The sequence below is a fragment of the Cervus canadensis genome, chromosome 16 (genome assembly GCF_019320065.1).
Source record: "Cervus canadensis isolate Bull #8, Minnesota chromosome 16, ASM1932006v1, whole genome shotgun sequence".
NCBI lineage: Eukaryota > Metazoa > Chordata > Mammalia > Artiodactyla > Cervidae > Cervus > Cervus canadensis.
The window spans coordinates 50,382,627-50,398,607 of NC_057401.1; the positions used below are offsets into that span (position 1 = coordinate 50,382,627).

At 35.0% G+C, this 15,981-nt stretch overlaps 1 protein-coding gene across 5 annotated transcripts in view; it reads left to right on the forward strand.

Moving 5' to 3' along the window:
• CDH18 (cadherin 18) overlaps positions 1 to 15,981 on the forward strand; it is a 1,183,249-nt gene that overhangs the window by 744,408 nt on the left and 422,860 nt on the right. The gene's annotated exons all lie outside the window — the stretch shown is intronic.

Below are 15,981 nucleotides of genomic sequence, written 5' to 3' on the forward strand. Positions count from 1 at the left end.
TTTCATGATAACTCGTATTTTAACAAGCACTTATAATAAGCTGGATGCCATTCTGATTTAATGTTCACAACAACCTTCCAAAGAACATACTGTGTTTATATACATTTTACAAGTAAACATGAAGGAAGTGGAGACTAAGCCACTTGGTCTCCAGAAGAGAGGCAGGTGAGGATAGAGCTAGAATTTACATATTCTAGCACCAGAGTTCATTCACTGAGTTATAACTTCTTTGTTCACTTACAATATTGTAGAAGGTAGGAAAAGAAGGCAGAATCGCAGTATAAATGTATAACTCTTTAGTGATATTTTATTTGAACAATTATATCTCAGAGCATCAAAATCACACAGGAAAAATGCACAATGTCTTGATAGTGTAGAGTATCATTATTGCAAATTATTCCTTTCCCCAGTTTGATTTTATTTATTTTATTGAAGCATAGTTGATTTATAATGTAGTGTTTGAGGTGTATAGCAAATTGATTCTTATCTCAGTATTCATTAGTTTATTCTTTCTATACCTGAGTGATAGTCCCATATGTGTGTGTGTGTGTGTGTGTGTGTGTGTGTGTGTGTGTGTGTATCACATCTTCTTTATCCATTCATCTGTTAAGGAGTTAATGAACATTTAGGCTGTTTCCATGTCTTGACTACTCTAACTAGCACTACTGTGAACATTGAGGTGAATGCATCCTTTCAAATTAGAGTTTCCTTGATTTATGCCCAGGAGTAGGATTTTTAGATCATATGATAGCTCTACTGTTAGTTTATTTATATATATATATATATATATATTTTAATGAACTACTCAGTTTTTTTTTTTTTTTTTTAAGGAACCTCCATAAGTAAGCGAGTAAGCAAAACACACTCAGTCGTGTCCGACTCTTTGTGACCACATGGACTATATAGTCCATGGAATTCTCTAGGCCAGAATAGTGGAGTGGGTAGGTAGCCTTTCCCTTTTCTAGGGGATCTTCTCAACCCAGGGACCGAACCCAGGTCTCCCGCACTGTGGGCAGATTCTTTACCGGCTGAGCCACAGGAGAAGCCCAAGGAACCTCCATAGTGTTTTCCATAGTAGCTACACCAATTTAGAGTCCTATCAATAGTGTAGGAGACTTCCCTTTTATCTACACTCTCTCTAGAATGTGTTATTTGTGTACTTTTTGACAATGGTCATTCTTACTGGTATGAGGTGGTACCTCATTGATTTGTATTTCACTGATAAGTAGCAATGTTGAGCATCTTTCCATGTGACTATTGGTCATCTGTATGTCTTTTTTGGATAAATGTCTGTTTAGGTCTTTTGTCCATTTTTTGATTGAGTTGTATGAGTTATTTGTATATTTTAGAAATTAAGCCTTTGTTAGTTGCATCATTTGCAAATATGTTCTCCCAACCTGTAAGTTGTCTTTTTGTTTTATGTCTTCTTTTACTGTGCGAAATGTTTAAGTTTGATTAGGTCTTGTTTGTTTATTTTTACTTTTATTCTATTGACTTAGGAGACTAACCTAAGAAAACACTGGTATAATTTATGTCAGAGAATGTTTTGCCTATATTCTCCTTTGTGAGTTTTATTGTGTCATATTTTGTATTTAAGTCTTTATGCTATTTTGAGTTTATGTTTGTGTGTGGTGTGAGAGTGTTCTAGCCTTTTGTTATTACATGTGGTTGTCCAACTTTCCCAACACCACTTTCTAAAGAGACCATCTTTTCTCCATTGTGTATTCTTGCCTCTTTGTTGAATTTTAGTTGACCATAGGTGCATGGATTTGTTTCTGATGTCCTGTTCTGTTTCATTGATCTATATGTCTGTTTTTGTGCCAATACTGTGCTATTTTTATTACTAAATCTTTGGCTATTGTCTAAAGTCTGTAAGCGCTATGCACCTAGTATTGTTCTTTTTCCTTAGGACTGCTTTGGCAATTGTGGGTCATCATTCTGTGGTTCCCTGAAATTTAGGATAATTTGTTCAAGTTCTGGGAAAAATGTCATGGGTAATCTGACAGGGATCTCATTAAGTATGTAGATTGCTTTGGGTAGTATAGCCATTTTAACAGTACTAATTCTTCAAATCCAAGAGCATGAAATATTGTTCTTTCCATTTCCTTGTAACAGCTTTGAATTCCTTTATCATTATTTTGTAGAACTCATCAAGTGTAATTTTTTCACTTCCTTCATCAGATTTATTCCTAGTTGTTTTTCTTTCTCTATTTTTCTTTGATTCAATTTTAAAACAGTTTTTTATCTTATGTTTTATGGCTAGTTTAAAGAATTAAACTCATTTTTGTTTATTAATTGTGCATCCTGGTGATTTGCTGATTAGTTTATAAGTTCTAATAGTTTTTGTGTGGAGTCTTTAGGGTTTTCTAGAAGAGTATCACATTACCTGAATTTAATGACAATTTTACCTCTTCCTTTCTGATTTGGATACCTTATATTTCTTTTCCTTCTCTGATTGCTGTGGCTAGGACTTCCAGTAGTAGGTTGTTCAGTTCAGTTCAGTTCAGTCGCTCAGTCGTGTCCTACTCTTTGTAACCCCATGAATCACAGCACTCCAGGCCTCCCTGTCCATCACCAACTCCCGGAGTTTATCCAAACTCATTTCCATTGAGTCGGTGATGCCATCCAGCCATCTCATCCTCTGTCTTCCCCTTCTCCTCCTGCCCTCAATCTTTCCCAGCATCAGGGTCTTTTCAAATGAGTCAGCTCTTCCCGTTAGGTGGCCAAAGTATTGGAGTTTCAGCTTCACATCAGTCCTTCCAATGAATGCCCAGGACTAATCTCCTTTGGGATGGACTGAATAGAACATAATGGGCATCCTTGTGTTGCTCCAGAATTTGGCAGGAAGCCTTGAAGATTTTTCCTGTTTAGTAATATGTTGGCTGTGGGCTTGCCATAAGTAGCTTTTATTATGTTGAGATCTATTCTCTCTATGCTCTACCCATTTTGGTAAGAGTTTTGATCATGAATGGATGCTTAATCTTTTTAAAATATCTTTCCTGCATCTATTGAGATGATCATGTGGGTTTTCATCTTTTCTTTTGTTGATGTGGTGTATCACATTATCTGGTTTGCATATGTTGAATCACCCTTGTGATCCTGAAATTAATCCAACTTGCTCGTGGTGTATGGTACTACTTTTTATAAATTGTTAGATTTGATTTGCTAATATTTTGTTGAGGATTTTTACATCTGTGTTTTTCAGAGATAGTGGTCTGTAATTTTCTATTTTGGTAGTGTCTTTGTCTGACTTTGGTATCAGTGTAGCAGTAGGTTCATAGAATGACTTTGGTGTCACTTCCTCCTCTTCAGTCTTTTGGAAAAGTTTGAGAAGGATAGGTAAAGTTCTTTCTATGTTTGATAGAATGCCCTAGTGAAGCCACCTGGTTATAGATTTTTGTTTGCAAGAATCTTTTTTTTTTGGTGGTGGTTGTTTTTTGTTTGTTTGGGTTTTTGTTTGTTTTTAAATACAGAGTCTATTTCACTTCAAGCAGTTGGTCTATTCAAATTATCTGTTTCTTTTTGATTAGCTTTTGGCAGGCTTCATGTTTCTAGGAACTTGTCCATTTCTTTTAGGTTGTCCATTTTGTTGGCATATAACTATTCATAATGTTCTAATGAAATTTTTTTTAATTTATGCTGTATCAGTTGTTATTTCTCCTCTTTCATTTCTCACATTGCTTATTTAGGTCTTCTCTTCTTGGTGAGCGTGGCCAGAGCATTGTTGATTTTGTTTATCCTTTCGAAAACCTAGCTGTTGGTTACTAATTCATTTCTATTGCTTTTAAAATCTCTGTTTCTTCTCTGATCTTTATTATTGATATTTCTTTCCTTAGGCTAACCATGCATTTTGTTTGTTCTTTTTCTAGTTATTTTAGGTGGCATATTAGATTGTTTATTTGGAATTTTTCTTATTTTTGACGAGGGCATATATTGCTATAAACTTCTTTCTTAGGACTGCTTTTGCTGCATCCCAGAGGTTTTGTATGGCTATTTTCTCATTTTTGTTTGTCCTGAAGTATTTTTAAATTCCCTCTTTGATTTCATCTTTAACCCATTTGTTTTTAGTAGCTTGATGTTTAGCCTCTATGTAATCATTTCCCCCCCTCATTTCTGATTCTGTGGTTTATATCTACTTTCATGTTGTTGTCAGAAAAGATGCTTAAAATAATGTCTGTCCTCTTAAATCTATTGAGATTTGTTTCATGTCCTAATACATAGTCTGTCCTAGAGTATGTTCCATGTACACTCAAAAAGAATATGTATTTCATCTTATTTTGGGTATAGTGGACTATTTATCAATTAAGTCTAACTGTTCTGTTGTGTCAGTTAAGATCTCTGTTGCCTTGCTGATTTTCTGTCTGGAGGATCTGGTTTTTGGTGTCAGTGGGGTATTAAAGTGTCCGACTCTTACTGTAGTCCTGTCAGTCTCTCCCTGTATTTCTCTCAGTACTTGTTTTATGTATTTAGGTGCTTCTACACCGCGTGCATACATGGTGACAAGTGTGACATCATCTTGTTGTCTTTATCTTCTTTATCATTATATGAGCGGGTGATAGTCTCTCAGTTTTGTCTGACTCTTTGCAGCTCTGTGGGCTGTAGCCTGCCAGGCTCCTCTATCCATGGAATTCACCAAACAAGAATACTGGAGTGGGTAGGGAATATTCCCTACCCAGGGATTGAACACTGGTCTCCTGCATTACAGGCAGATTCTTCACCATCTGAGCCTGAGCCACCAAGGATGCCTATCATTATATAGTATCCTTTCTTTCTTTGTTTACTTTTTTTTTTTTTTTTGTGGCCCTCTCAGTTTGCTTTAATGGTCAGTTGTCTATAAGTGATGATGATCAATACCGTTGTAGTGCTATATTTAGTTACACTGAACTGCTTTAGTGGTAAAAATCTGTTGAGAGAGAGAGAGAGGGAGGGAGGAGGAGCAGGGGGGGTAGAGGAGAAAGATGTTAGAATCCAAAAAAGTTTGAAATTTCTTAATGAAACTTCCTGAGAATAACTCCCTCTCCTCTCCTCCCCTCCCACTTGCCCCCTTCCTCCATTGCTCTTTTTCTCCATTCCTTCCTTCCTTCCTTTTTTAATGGTGAGCTACTTCAGAACCTTGGTATTGAGGTCAGTATTCTTGGTTTGCCTCTGCTAGATTTTTACTTACATAAATCTTTTTCCAAGTGTGAGTTTGGGCTTGTTTTTGCTGTTTTGTCTATAATTTTGTCAAATATGGGAATTAGGCTTATAGTCATTCTAAAAATAACATCTATAAGTTTTATTTTTTTAAAGTTTGAGATACAGGTGGCATATAACATTATATTAGTTTGAGGTATACGACATAATGATTCAATATTTATATAAACTACAAAGTGATTATCACAAGGTCTAGTTAACATTCATCATCACACTTGACAAATCTTTTTCTTGTGATGAGAACTTTTAAGATCTACTCTGTCAGCAAGTTTCAAATATACACTACACTATTATTTAGTCACCATGTTGTACATTTCATTCCCAGGACTTATTTTATAGCTAAAATTTGTGCCATTTGATCACCTTTATCAGTTTCGCGCATACCAACCCTCTCTCCTTTGAATTGACAATGAAATGACAAAATAACATATAAAGTCACTAACACAGATAATGTTCTATTAAACAGAAAGTTGTCATAGGTGTTTCTTTAAATAATGTGAATGGTTTATTTACATTATTCCTTTCCTATAGATCTTCTTTTTTATTTACATTATTCCTTTCCCATGTATCTTCTTTTGATCTTATGTATATATCACTAACTCACATAAAATATTAATCATATGCAATGTGCTTAGTTCTCTCTACTGCTGCTGCTGCTGCTAAGTCACTTCAGTCATGTCCGACTCTGTGCAACCCCGTAGACGGCAGCCCACCAGGCTCCCCCGTCCCTGGGATTCTCCAGGCAAGAACACTGGAGTGGGTTGCCATTTCCTTCTCCAGTGCATGAAAGTGAGAAGTGAAAGCAAAGCCGCTCAGTCCAACTCGCAGCGACCCCGTGGACTGCAGCCTACCAGGCTTCTCTGTCCACGGGATTTTCCAGGCAAGAGTACTGGAGTGGGTTGCCATTGCCTTTTCCGTAGTTCTCTCTAGATGGCCTTATTTATGTTGTTATGATTTTAATATTTTGTATAGGATCTCCCAGTAGTAAGAAAGAAAATGAAATGTCAAGTTAAAATAAGAACTAGCCTTAAAGGAAAACACAGTTGCTATGTTAGGCAGTATTTAACAACTTTTCCAATTTTCTAATTTTTCAGGACTGCTTAATTTTCCTTTCATTGGTCTCTGTTCCATTAATAGGTCTTAAGTTTACTTCAGCGGCTCAACTGCTAAAATCATAAAAGATTGAGTGAAAACTATTTTGTTAACAATCTTTTTATAACAAGGGATAATCTGAAGCAGGCAACCTTGTGACAATTTATTTTGAGTTTTTAGTAGAACATGGCCTCCAACTGTAGCTATAATTTTAACTTCCCATTGACTGTCAGTTGTAAATATATAGGAAGAGATGTGCTATTTGCAGAATTCTCCATAAAAGGTTTAAAGATTATACATTTCAGCATATTCAGCTGACAACCCATGCTTTACTGCACATAAAAATAATCACATATTGAAAAGAAAATAAACACTTGATGGACTATAAAACATGTAGAACAAGTTGTATTCCTTGAATCATGTCTCAGAAAGTCAAATGAAATTTAAACAATGATGACATAAGCAATAGCTTAATACTATATATTATAATGACATAGCATAATGCTAAGCAGTATAATTACTTTAATATTTTAAAGAGTAAGCACATTCCTTCAGTAAATTCACCAATTTAGTCTCATATAACTACAGGCTGATGTGTATTTTTGCATTTAGAAGTAAAATAGTTACAATGTATTTTTGATCTTAAAAACTGAATATTAAACCTGTAATTTTTAAGATTCCAGTTCATATGGTATTTTCAAACCCTAGTTAATATTCAAATTGCAATTTTTATATAAAAATATATTGGCCATGTAAAAGCAAATTTTTTAAAAGCTATGTAACATTGTGAAACAGACAAAAATGATTGATTCCAAAACAATAATTTGAGTAATAATGGTACCTAGATGTCTGTGTCAGTCTTTATGGACCATGTCTCTAATTAGACATAGTGAAATTCCTGTAAATTCTGAAAGAGGCAATAAATAGCTTTGAAAATGTAATACTGGACAAAACATCTATAACCCTTGGTCTAAATCTTAAGAGATGTAAGTGCCAAAGTCAGACTTAGAAATCAAATAAATTTTAAATAGCTAAGGGAAAAAATGAGGAATTTGTTGGTGTAGTAGATGATCAGTAGATAGTCATTATGTGTTGTCCTCAATGCCCATGACATGTTTTTAGAGTATAAACTGCTTTTTCTTTTTTTTAAATATCCTTGAACGCTTTAACAATGTAGCAGAATTTTCCACAATAAGACCTCAAACCTTGCTTTAAGTAATTTTTTAGTTCATTGGTCAAGACCAACAACTGCACACATTAGTTTTCAAACCTTAGATTCCAAATGTTCATAAGAATCAGCTGAAGAGCTTATTTAGAATGTAGTTTCAGACCATGCCCAAAGACTGTGATTCTGTAAGTCTAGATTGGGGCTCTAGAATATGCATTTTGGGCCATCTGAAGCATTTTGTGAGCACAGCATGTTTATAGTTTTTTGTTGTTATTGTTTGTCTTTTGTACTTAAAGGTTAAACTACCTTGAAAATCAAAGAATCCAAGCACCCAGTTGCTTTTTAGGATTAAATGCATTCAACAGCATGTTACTACTATTATCAATTTGAAAACACTAAGTAAATAAATGTTTGTAGTTTTATAAAGATAATAAAATGCATCCAATGATATCTTTGAGTCAAATTTCACACTCTTCCCTTCTTTCCTTTAGTAAAGAGGGCTTATATATAATAAAAATCTCCTCCATAATTATGAATATGTATTTTTCCTTCTGGAATTGTCATAGGGCTTTATTTCTAAGATCACAAGATCACATAATAATGAAAATTTTTTTGTTACTTCTTTCCTTGTTTTATCTTCACTTTTATCAAAGTGAGTATATATTGATGCCATGCTGTCAAAGCATTAATATTTTGGGAGTTAAGATACAAACTATTTTTGAAATTGAAGTGAAACTATGAAATGAATCTTTGCATTTTGTATGTTTAGTATATAATGTCTACTTATCCCTTGATATCAATAATCCAACATATCATTCTAGTTCACAAAGTAATCAAAATACATAAAACATTTTAAATATATATGAGTTTCTTTATCTTGGAAGGGATACTTTACTTAATTATCCTATGAAAATTAAATTTTGATGTAACTTTTGAAATAGAACATGCACAAGAGAAGTTGGTTTATACTTTATGCATACATTTTGTCATGAAAATATATTTATTAATGAATGTGCACCTATGCTAATGTTATGTACAATGGAGGATGGAAAATAATGGGATATTCCTAAAATATTATCAAAGTGAATTCATGAAACATATTCAAAAGAACACCAACAAAATTGCGTGCATCACTTTTGAATATGCAATTATTTTCTCACAGGTGAGTAAAATATGACTCACGTAAGGGAGGCCTGGCGTGCTACGATTCATGGGGTTGCAAAGAGTCAGACATGACTGAGTGACTGAACTGAACTGAACTGAAGGTGAATTTCACATAAAACTTAATCATGTATTAATGGAAGAATATTAAAAAAATAGACAATCACAATGATGATGTGTCATAAAGGATTTTAATAACCACCTTAGGATATGGCATCTCCTAAATTTAGATATTTGATATATTACTAAGTAGTAAGAGTATACCAGTTTAGTTTCATCAATACCAAAAATTTATTCATCTTCATTTGCTTTCTAGCGTACAGTCCACCTTGACTATCATATAATATAAAATGAGCATGTATAAAACTTGATTAAGCTCATTAGTGAGGAATACAGTGGAAAAACAAAGGTGATTCAAAGACCACTTGAAGCTTTGGGTATTTATCAGCATTTAAAAATTGAATATTGGACTGAAAAAAGATTCCTTGACTAGATATAAAACTTCAGAATGATAACCTTTGATATTATCTTTTCTAATGGATGACTGTTTGAATTTGATCTGATAAAAAAACTCCATGTTTTCTTGTAACATACAGAATATTGACCTTTAATCAACAGTAGAGAATCCATAAGATGAAGAGATATTCTAGATATTTAGATAATTTTTGAACACTCTATTAAAATAAGGCTTTGATAGGACATGCCATCTTCCTGTTGCCTTATTTCCAAGTTTTGGATAATTTTTCTTGCTATTTCTTCTGGCCTCTCCTCGTATACACATCTCTTCTATAATATTACTGTCTAGTTTATGGCATCATTTAATAAACTCTTCCCCTCTGCCTTTGCCAGAATAACACTTCCCTGGAGAGAAGGAAGTAATTAAGTGTGTGAATTCAAAGGGGCTCCCTGCAGGGCTATATGCATCACGCTAAGTAAGAGTAAATAGAAATTGTTTGAGATGTCAACAATTAGAGCAGGCATAGTCAATAAGAATTTAGAGGTAAGATTAGCAATAGATAAGCCACTAAATAGGAAATATTTCTTTTGAGAGTTAATGGAATTTTTATTTGGGAAATTCTGAGAGTCTTAGTGTCTCTCTGTGAGCATACAAATGTTTCAAACAGATTTTTCATTCTAATTTTAGACATTTTGGATGTTGCATTAGAAATGCCTTCATGTTTTGAACAGATATAATTAAATGCTATTTAATGTGCCCTTCAGAATGAGACACTTCAATAATTTACTGTACTTCATACCATGGTGCTTAAGTCCAGAGCAGTGATTACACCAAATTGATCTCTTGACATTTTTCACAGCACTTCATTTTCAAAGTAGTTGGTCTTGTACTCATGCATATCAACCAAAAATATTGCAATTCAGAGGAGCTCTTCAACAAACTGTCAAATAAATCTGTCCTTCTTCAATGCTTAATTCACTTGAAAGCTGAATCCTATAGATTTGATGGTTACCTAAATGAGTGTAATTACTCTTCATTTTAGGGCTTCTAAAAATGCTTCTTCTTGTTTAAAATTACTCAATTTGCATTCACCTCAGTAATGTGTGGATGTTATTTGTTGTTTGGGAGCCTAAATTAAATAAAATATAATTTAATATATTTAAATGCCTAATATAGCAAAGGTTCTGCTTGTGATGGCCTGTTTTTTTTTTTTTTTTTTTTTTTTTTTTTTTCCTTTTCTTTTTCTTTCTTTTAACTTCTGAATTATTTCGTTTCTTGTTTCTACAAAATAGAGATGAAGTGTCTGGTTCATAGGGCAGTTAAAGAGTAGAAAAGAAAAGAGATAGAAATATACATAGAAATTAATCTGAAGGAGACAATTTGTTTCACTTTCCCAAAATAGGAGCTTTGCCCCTTTGACAATCCCTAAGGCCATGCCTTAGGATTTGGTTTTATGTGGATTATTTTCATTAAGTCACTTGGTAGAACATGGGGCTCCAAGTAATGGGGCTCCAAGCAAACAATTTATCATATCGTTTTGGTGGTGGTTTAGGCGCTAAGTAGTGTCAGACTCTTGCGACCTCATCGACTGTAACCTGCCAGTCTCCCTGTCCATGGATTTCCCAGACAAGAATACTGGAGTGGGTTGCCAATTCCTTCTCCAGGGGATCTTTCCCACCCAGGAATGGAACCCAGGTCTCCCGTGTTGCAGGCAGATTCTTTACCGACTGAGCTGTGAGGGTAAATAGATAAATATCTGCTCTTAAAATATACAAATAAGTCTTTAAATCTTTATGTAAGATGTAAATCAGCATGAAGTCAAATCAAACACTGAAAAGAGACTATCATTCAGACCCAAACAAGGAGCCCAACTAGGTTTTTTAAAATAAACATCTAATCGAACAAATCAAATAAATTTCTTAAACATCTGTCTGATCTCTCTCCGATGCACACATATTCCATCACCTTTTAAAAAGTTTAATATTCTGGTTTTTTTTCCTGAATGCTTCAACTACCATTTACCAAATGTTTCCTGCAGCCACAGCATTGCTCCAGTATTTACAGTAAATACTTTATATCTGCTCTTTTACTAACACTCAACAACAATCCCATGTTTTAGATTTATGATTTTATAACAACTGAGTAAATAGCAAAGCAGATATTTCAAGACGTTAACCCACTATCACACAGTTAATAAATGGCAGAACTGAGTTTTAAATAGTAACTTGGAATTTTAGGCCCATCTTTTTTCCATTTCGTCATTATCCTTACAAATATGTCAATTGTTATGAGATCAGTTTTTGATAATCTTCCACTTGGGTTAAGCTAGTTGGTACATTTTTAAAGAGTCAAAAGTCTTCTTACGTTAAGGATTCACACAATTTTTCAAATAGGGCATTCTTCCTACCCTATTAAAATCTCTCTTTACAACGTTGCACCTGATAGATATATATTTTTTTTCCAGTTGACTCTGCTTAGATTAAAGTATTAATGTATTGAGCCAAATAAACCAATTTTAGTTAAAAAGATTAAATTAGAATGTTATCAGTTGATCCCAAGAGGAATTTTGATATCATATCCAAGTTTCTATTTTTTTAGTTTATCAAAATGATAATACATATAATGGTGGATATTTGAATGCATGAAGAAATGATTCAGAGTAATAAACTGGAGACATAATTTTTCATTTTATCAGATCTTTGACAGTACTTATTTAAAATTTTAGATAATTTGAAAATTCAAAGAGAGAATTTGTTTTGGGGGAATTAAAATTTAATTCCTACATTATGCCACAAGAAATGTTTTTATATTTTTTTTTAGGTGCAAGACACTATTTATCATAGATCCTTAAATAAAATAAGTTCTTATCTATTACATCTGCTGTACTTATAAGAGATATAATTGCAGTTAAGTGTCTCAATATTTCTGAGCCTTGATTTTTTTTTATTTTCATGGATAAAATGTGTGTATTTTATATCTTTGGATAACTGCAAAGCTAAATGAGAGAATTAATATAATATGTCTCACAGTAACTCATTACTGGTTGGGTCTAAAAACTTTTTCCTTTCCATCATCAACAGAAATAACTTGGAAAGTATTGCAATATTCATACTTCTTTCTTCCAATAATGGGACCATGGTATAGGCAGTATGAAAACTTTGTTGCCTGAGTTCTTTGTAATATTTTTCCATGTCCCATTTTTCTGTTGTGACATTTTATGACACATAAGTTCACTATATAAGTATCTGTAATTAGTATGTCATGGAATTATGGTTGAAGCACTGCCATTTTGTGTATTTAAAGCATATTAACAATCTAGTTAAATTTTGATTCTCTATTTTTCTCTCTTTTTCATAGACATTGGCAATTATTGATAAATTTAACAATTAAAATTATACTTTTTAAGTTGAAATCCTCCCAAATTTCCAATACAAAGGAAGAATATTTTGGAAAATGTCCTTTTATCCATCCTATCCACCTTAGTTTCCAAAAATAGAAGTATACTTTACACAGTGCTTGATAACCACCTTTATGCACCTAAGAAATGAGTATATAGTGTTTTCATGTCAGTAATGAAAGTGGTAATTAATCCTCATGATAACAACCTTATTAATAATTTTCTGTCAGATACTGTATGCAACACTTTGCATGTATTATAAAGGTATACAAGATGATTTTGAGAGTAATTAATATTTTCATTTCCAGGAAAGCATCTTGTCCTAGATTTCATATGAAGTAGGTAGCAGAATATATCCACCAACACTTGCTTCTTAAGCCAGAAACCATGCTCCTAATTTCCTACTTTGGGACTTCATTTGACAGTGAAATTCCCTGTTGGGATCACCAGCATTAGTCTATTTACTTGTTCTAGGTCTTACATCAAGGCTATAGTGTTCCAAAAGGAAAGGGAGTTATCTAATTCTTCAGTCTGTGCTACTACAAACTGCACATAAGCAGTTTTGGACAAGTTAATTGAAAAATAAAAAGGAAATATACAAAATAATGTCAGTAGCTTCATTGTATTCCTCTGTGGACACATGCTGTGAAGCAGTTAGGTTTCAGTTCAGTTCAGCTCAGTTCAGTCGCTCAGTTGTGTCTGACTCTTTGAGACCCCATGAATTGCAGCACGCCAGGCCTCCCTGTCTATCACCAACTCCCAGAGTTTACTCAAACTCATCTCCATTGAGTCGGTGATGGCATCCAGCCATCTCATCCTCTGTCGTCCCCTTCTCCTGCACCCAATCCTTCCCAGCCTCAGGGTCTTTTCCAATGAGTCAACTCTTCACATGAGGTGGCTGAAGTATTGGAGTTTCAGCTTCAGCATCAGTCCTTCCAATGAACACCCAGGACTGATCTCCTTTAGGATGGACTGCTTGGATCTCCTTGCAGTCCAAGGGACTCTCAAGAGTCTTCTCCAACACCATAGTTCAAAAGCATCAATTCTTCGACACTCAGCTTTCCTCACAATCCAACTCTCACATCCATACATGATTACTGGAAAAACCATAGCCTTGACTAGATGGACCTTTGTTGGCAAAGTAATGTCTCTGCTTTTTAATATGCTATCTAGTCATAACATAACTTGGTCATAACTTTCCTTCCAAGGAGTAAGTGTCTTTTAATTTCATGGCTGCAATCACCATCTGCAGTGATTTTGGAGCCCCCCAAAAAATAAAGTCTGACACTGTTTCCACTATCTCCCCATCTATTTCACATGAAGTGATGGGACCGGATGCCATGATCTTAGTTTTCTGAATGTTGAGCTTGAAGCCAACTTTTTCACTCTCCTCTTTCACTTTCATCAAGAGGCTTTTTAGTTCATCTTCACTTTCTGCCATAAGGGTGGTGTCATCTGCATATCTGAGGTTATTGATATTTCTCCTGGCAATCTTGATTCCAGCTTGTGCTTCTTCCAGCCCAGTGTTTCTCATGATGCAGTTAGGTTTAGTCCCTTTCAATTTACTATTTTGTGTCCTTATCAACTCCACTACCTTGAAATTCCTTCTGTTTACATTGTTGCATAATTTGTTTAAATGTTTCTCCTTTGGAAAAAAAAAATCCACAACTACTATTGCTCAATCAAAGCATGCACCCATTACAACACTGAGGTATACTGTGTGGTACTGTTACCTAGAAAGACAGTCCCAGTATTGCTGTCACAGTAGTGAAAGGTGAGGGTGATGATTTCCCCCACTTTCCATCATATGTATGTGCTTAGTTGCTCAGTGTTTCTCTGACTCTTGGCGACCCTTTGGGTTGTAGCCACCATGCTCCTTTGTCCACGGGATTTCCCAGGCATGAGCAATGGAGTGAGTAGCCATTCCCTTCTCTAGAGTATCCCCCCAACCCAGGGATCAAACCTGCATCTCCTGTGTCTTCCGTAATGGCAGGTGAATTCTTTACTGCTGAGCCACCTGGGAAGTCCTTTAATCATGCAATGAAAATGAAAGTGTTAGTCTCTCAGTTGTGTCTGACTCTTTGTAACCCTATGGACTGTAGTCTGCCAGGCTCCTCTGTCCATGTAATTCTCCAGGCAAGAATACTAGAGTGGGTTGCCATTCCCTTTTCTGGGAGATCTTCCCTACCCAGGGATTGAACCTGAGTCTCCTGCATTGCAGGTCAATTCTTTACCATCTGAGCCACTAGGGAAGCCCTTTATAAATGACATTTCCTTCTCCTCCTTCTTTCCTGTCTTCATCTGAAGCAGACACTGATGAGCTCATCTCTTCACATGAGGAATTCCTCTCACAACCTGCTACCTCAGGGTCCAAAGGTTGATTTGAGTCTCAAAGTCACAAAACATTCTGAGCTCTTTGTTTCTTTAACAATAAGGTTTCCTCAAAAACTGGCAGGCTTCTGATCGATTGTAATTATTTCCATATGTCAGTAACAGAAAACTATTTCCCAGACAAAATTTAAACTCTCTTTTCTTTCCTTACACCTCACCTCTATGCCCCTTCCCTTCTCAGATCTAGAGGTAATCTAGAATCAGAGTTGAGTGTAGAGGTGAAATTCTTAATCTAATTGTTCAAACAACATCAATCTGTTTAACTTACACTCCTTAACAAGTGTTTCTTCTTTTTTTTTTTTTAACTCAAAGTATTTTCAAACCTACCTTTCAGTTGTTGGGGTCCACATTGCAGTCAGCTTTTACACACTTTTAAAACTGGATTATCTCTGTTTCCTTTTGTCTCTTTCTGCTTAAATACAAAGAAATACTGTGATAATGTCATTCTCATAGTATTTTCATGAAAAGTGAAAGTGTCTGTCTTGGTGACCCTGTGGACTGCAGCCCACCAGGCTCCTCTGTCCATGTAGCCATTCCCTTCTCCAGTGGATCTTCCTGATCCAGGGATTGAACCTGTGTCTCCTGCATTGGCAGGTGGCTTCTTTACCACTGCACAGTCATTAATAGCCATCAGAGTCCAATTGATTTGTCACTTAGCACACTGTCAGCCTTATAAGTTATCACAGATGATAATTTGAAAAAAAAAAATTGCTACCTCATAACACGATATAGGACCCAACTGCACAGTGCTAATACTAATGTTGATATTGGTTGGAGGAATACTAGCAGCTTGAATAGACAGACCCCATAATGTTAGTTTAACAAAGTAGAAGTTTATATTCAGCTCAAATAAAAATAAGTTGGGACTAGAGGTAATTCTGTTCCACACTGATTCTGAGACCAGGGTCCTTCCTTATTGACTGTCTTATCCTACTCTAAGGATGTGGAATGCTTTTGACATCTCTCATGGGCCAGGCCTAGGTGTAGGTTTTACCATGTTCAGCCAAACAGCTTTGGCAAGATCTTAGAGAAAGGAAAGAGATGTAACACAGCTGAATGTCAAGGAGGAAAGAGAAACTGTTGGTAAATATAAGCCTGTTGTTTAACTGCCTGGAAGCAATA